Here is a 6,000-nt window from a genome sequence, read left to right on the forward strand (position 1 = left end):
CTTCTGATTAAATTACATTTTCACAGAACCGCTTGTTGCAATTTCGATGAGGCTCTCTTGTTCAGATATCGGTAAGTGGACTGGAGGCAGGGCATGAAAGGGATAATGAATCCAGTTGTTTGTTTGAATATATTTGCGGAGAGTCCCTGTAATCCTAGATCCAGATCATTCAGGCGAGAAAAAACATCACTCAGATAGGCCAGTCGTGTGAGAATCTCATCATCATGCAAGTGGTCAGACAAGTGAAAATTATGGTCAGTAAAGAAAACTTTAAGCTCATCTCTCAATTAAAAAAAACGTGTCAATACTTTGCCCCTAGATAACCAGCGCACTCCTGTATGTTGTAAAAGCGTTACATGGTCGCTGCCCATATCATTGAATAATGCAGAACATACACAAGAGTTCAGGGGCCTTGCTTTAACAAAGTTAACAATTTTCACAGTGGTGTCCAGAACGTCTTTCAAGCTGTCAGGCATTCCCTTGGCAGCAAGAGCCTCTCAGTGGATGCTGCAGTGTACCTAAGTGGCGTCGGGAGCAACTGCTTGCACTTGCGTTACCACTCCACTATGGCTTCCTGTCATGGCTTTTGCGCCATCAGTACAGATACCAACACATCTTGACCACCAAAGTCCAATTGATGTCACAAAGCTGTCCAGTACTTTAAAAATATCCTCTCCTGTTGTCCTGGTTTCCAGTGGTTTGCAGAAGAGGATGTCTTCCGTAATTGACCCCCCATAAATGTTACGGACCTATACCGGGAGCTGTGCCAGGCCCGCCACGTCTGTTGACTCATCCAGCTGTAACGCATAGAATTCACTGGCTTGTATGCGAAGCAGCCATATCTGCAGCAGCAGGAAGAATTAAGATGCTTCTAGCCCCTTCTAATTAATGGTATCTGTTGCTTTTATACATGTCTTACTACTCGAAAGTCTTCTTTATTCTCGCTCAAAATACTCCCGTGGCTTATTTTTCAAATTGTCGTGTTTTGTTTCCAAATCTCTGTTCAAGAGTGAAGGTTTCCCGCGAGAGAGTAACAGTTAATGTGATTGGATGTTATTTGACTAGGCTACCTATATTTGACATTGTGTTGTTATTTTGCTGAACACTAGATGGTTAAATTTTATTTTTGCCAGTGAAACGAGGCTACTCAGGCGAGAAAAAAAACTCACCCAAATGTATAAGCCCCGTTGGAAAATATAAATGGACTGTTTGAAAATGTGAAGAAAAAAAAGAAAAATTGTGAATCACATTTTTATTTGGCGTACACCCAGTTTACCTGACTTAGAGAATGGCAATTGGAAGTGATGATGTTACAATGGGGAGCTTTAGAATGTTAAATAAATGCCATGTAAGCGGATGGAGGACAAAAAAACACAAAAAAATGTTTAACGTAAAATGTATAACAGATATCAAAAAGTTGTATACAAGCAACTCGAGTGAGAAGTTTGAACAGCGTTTGTAGCTTAACCGGTGTAGGCGAAGTAGCGTGCTAAAGAAGAAGAAGAAATAGAAGTAGTATGTCGATAATCTAAACTGGGGTTTATGCTTTGCCAGCCCCACAATAAGAATAATTATACTGAAGATTGAAGCTGGGGTTTATGCTTTGCCAGCCCCACAATAAGAAGAATTATACTGAAGATTGAAGCTGGGTATTATGCTTTGAAAGCCCCACAATAAGAAGAATTATACGAAGATTGAAGCTGGGGATTATGCTTTGAAAGCCACACAAATAGAAGATTTATACTGAAGATTGAAGCTGGGGCTTATGCTTTGCCAGCCCCACAATAAGCCCCACAATAATAATAATAATTTTGACAAAGATTCAGAATTGGACGTTTGCTTCGCATATCCCATTAATAACAAGTATGAAGATTTAGAATGGGATGTTTGCTTTGCAATCCCCATTAACTGTAAGTCAGCAGTATATTGAAGATTTAAAATGGGGACTCTTGTTTCGCAAGCCTCATCAAATGTAAATAAAAACAAATACATTAACAGCACAAAAAGTTATTGTACAACTATTAATAGGCCTACAAATAAAACAACGAATAAACCTTAGTACCTATAATATACAGTGGGGGAAAAAAGTATTTGATCCCCTGCTGATTTTGTATGTTTGCCCACTGACAAAGAAATGATCAGTCTATAATTTTAATGTTAGGTTTATTTCAACAGTGAGAGACAGAATAACAACAAAAAAATCCAGAAAAACGCATGTTAAAAAAGTTATAAATTGATTTGCATTTTAATGAGGGAAATAAGTATTTGACCCCTCTCAATCAGAAGGATTTCTGGCTCCCAGGTGTCTTTTATACAGGTAATGAACTGAGATCAGCAGCACACTCTTAAAGGGAGTGCTCCTAACCGCAGCGTGTTACCTGTATAAAAGACATCTGTCCACAGAAGCAATCAATCAGATTCCAAACTCTCCACCATGGCCAAGACCGAAGAGCTCTCCAAGGATGTCAGGGACAAGATTGTAGACCTACACAAGGCTGGAATGGGCTACATGACCATCGCCAAGCAGCTTGGTGAGAAGGTTACAACATTTGGTGCGATTATTCGCAAATGGAAGAAACACAAAAGAACTGTCAATATCCCTCGGCCTGGGGCTCCATGCAAGATCTCACCTCGTGGAGTTGCAATGATCATGAGAATGGTGAGGAATCAGCCCAGAACTACACGGGAGGATCTTGTCAATGATCTCAAGGCAGCTGGGACCATAGTCACCAAGAAAACAATTGGTAACACACAATGCTGTGAAGGACTGAAATCCTGCAGCGCCCGCAAGGTCTCCCTGCTCAAGAATACATATACATGCCCGTCTGAAGTTTGCCAATGAACATCTGAATGATTCAGAGGACAACTGGTGAAACTGTTGTGGTCAGATGAGACCAAAATGGAGCTCTTTGGCATCAACTCAACTTGCCGTGTTTGGAGGATGGGGAATGCTGCCTATGACCCCAAGAACACCATCTCCATCGTCAAACATGGAGGTGGAAACATTATGCTTTGGGGGTGTTTTTTCTGCTAAGAGGACAGGACAACTTCACCGTATCATTTGACGGGGCCATGTACTGTCAAATCTTGGGTGAGAACCTCCTTCCCTCAGCCAGGGCATTGAAAATGGGTCGTGGATGGGTATTCCAGCATGACAATGACCCAAAACACACAGCCAAGGCAACAAAGGAGTGGCTCAAGAAGAAGCTGAAGGAGCTGAAGGTTCAAGTTGCCAAACGTCAGCCTTGAAACCTTAATGACTTGGAGAAGATCTGCAAAGAGGAGTGGGACAAAATCCCTCCTGAGATGTGTGCAAACCTGGTGGCCCTTTGAATAGGGGTAGCTTTCCAATCTTTGGAGATCTCAGACGATACGAAAGAGAGCTAGTAATAGGGTTTGCAACAATTTCAGCTGATAATTTTAGAAAGAGAGGGTCCAGATTGTCTAGCCCGGCTGATTTGCAGGGGTCAAGATTTTGCAGTTCTTTCAGAACGTCAGCTATCTGGATTTGGGTGATGGAGAAATGGGGGAGGCTTGGGCAAGTTGCTGTGGGGGGCGCAGAGCTGTTGACCGGGGAACGGGGAAAGCATGGCCAGCCATAGAAAAATGCTTATTGAAATTCTCAGTTATCGCAGGATTTATCGGTGGTGACAGTGCTTCCGAGCCTCAGTGCAGTGGGCAGCTGGGATGAGGTGCTCTTATTCTCTATGGACTTTACAGTGTCCCAGAACTTTTTGGAGTTTGTGCTACAGGATGCAAATTTCTGTTTGAAAAATAAATATATATTGAAATATAGATGCCACAAGTTAGTTTGTCAGATTAAGAATTTGTATCATTATTAAGTTTCACTAATGCTGTAGTGGTAGAATGTCTGGGTCTAAACCCATAATGAGAGGACGAAATTAAATAAATGTATCTAGGTACTGACAAATTTCGTAATTTATGAATTTCTCAAAGATTTTTGCTATTGAACAGATTACTGTTACAGGTCTATAATTATTGGGGTCTAAGGAGTTTCCACCATTATGAAGAGGGGTCACTCGGGCACATTTCCAAACAAGAGGTATTTCACCAGTCGCTAAAGACATGTTGAATAGATCTAGAGGATTTTAACATTAGCAGTCCACTTTATACATGTGGGTTCCAATTCATCTAGGCCTGCTCCTTTGTCAATATTTATGTAATTAAGGAGAGGCAGTACAGAATATCAGTTGGCATCATTTACAGTAGTACCTGCCTATAGTATATATACATTTATATACTTACAAAGTATATATTTAGACCCATGCATAGGACCAGCCTGCAGTTTAGACAAGCGGATAGCTTTTAACAGCAAGTGATCAAAAAACTGTTTGGGGTATCAACTACAAGCACAGAAAGAGTGAAATTAAGGCCACGTAAAAGTGGATGAACTTCCCCTTTAACAAACAGTTTAAAACCCGCTTGAATGAGCCGCTAATCTTGGCTAGCTAGCTAAACTGCTAGCTAAGCTGCAAGCCATCAAGCTAACGAAGATAGCTGCTTAGATTTTCCAGATTTGGAATTGCCTCTTCTCATGGAGGCCTCTCCATTCAGAGGAAGAGACGAGCGCATCTTGCATTGTAGGAGTTGTCTCTACTATGCTCTTTTCTGGGCCCGAGCGGATTTTCAATGCAGTATCTACCATAAGCAGGCAAATCTCGGCGTTGCACAATTTGCTGGGGAAACCATGGCCAACTACCTTCTCCTTCTCTACACCTCAGGCTGGATGTCATTCTGATATGGTAAGAGTATGATATGGTAAAAGCAAAGCTGTCATCAAAGCAAAGGCTGGCTACATTGAAGAATCTCAAATATAAAATGTATTTTGATTTGTTTAAAACTCTTTTTGTTACTACTACATTCTTTCACAGTTTTGATGTCTTTACTATTATTCTACAATGTAACCCTGGAATGAGTACATGTGTCCAAACTTTTGACTGGTACTGTATATCTAACCAAATTATGAATGACAAGCATTGTAATTTTGAATTCCGTAAAATGAGTGTGGAAGAGGTGAACAGATTATTTTTGTCTACAGTGTCAACAATGACAAGCAACCTGGGTCTGACAACCTGGATATATTGCCACTACTATATGCCTTCTCTTCAATCTAAGCCTAAAGAAAAGTGTGTGATCTCAGGCATTGAGGGAAGCTAAACTCATTCCGCTACCCGAGAATAGCTTTACTGGCTTAAACAGCTGACCAATCAGCCTGCTAACAACCCTTAGTAAACCTTTAGAAGAACTTGTTTGACCAGATACAATGCTATTTCACAGCAAACAAACTATCGACTGACATTCAGCATGCTTAGAGGGAAGGGCACTCAACATGTACAGCCACACAAATGACTGATGATCGGCTGAAAGGAAGAAATGGAAGAAATTGATAAGAAGATTTCAGTGCAGCTTTTGACATTATCGATAATAATCAGCTGCTGGAAAAACGAATGCGTTACGGCTTTACATCTCCTCGAGAGATAAATGAACGGAGCAAAGTACAGAGAGATCCTTGATGAAAACCTGCTCCAGAGTGCTCAGGACCTCAGACTGGTGCGAAGGTTCACCTTCCAACAGGACAACGACCCTAAGCACCTAGCCAAGACAACGCAGGAGTGGCTTCAGGACAAGTCTCTGAATGGCCTTGAGTGGCCCTGCCAGAGCCCGGACTTGAACCCGATCGAACATCTCTGGAGAGATCTGAAAATAGCTGATGAGCAACGCTCCCAGTCCAACCTGATAGCTTGAGAGGATCTGCAGAGAAGAATGGGAGAAACTCCCCAAATACAGGTGTGCCAAGCTTGTAGCGTCATACCCAAGAAGATTGAGGCTTTAATTGCAGCCAAAGATGATTCAACAAAGTTCTGAATAAAATATCTGAATACTTACAGTGGGAAGAAAAAGTATGTGAACCCTTTAGAAAAACCTGGATTTCATTTTATCTGATCTTCATCTAAGTAACAAAAATAGACAAACACAGTC

This window comes from Salmo salar, chromosome ssa15 (genome assembly GCF_905237065.1).
Source record: "Salmo salar chromosome ssa15, Ssal_v3.1, whole genome shotgun sequence".
NCBI lineage: Eukaryota > Metazoa > Chordata > Actinopteri > Salmoniformes > Salmonidae > Salmo > Salmo salar.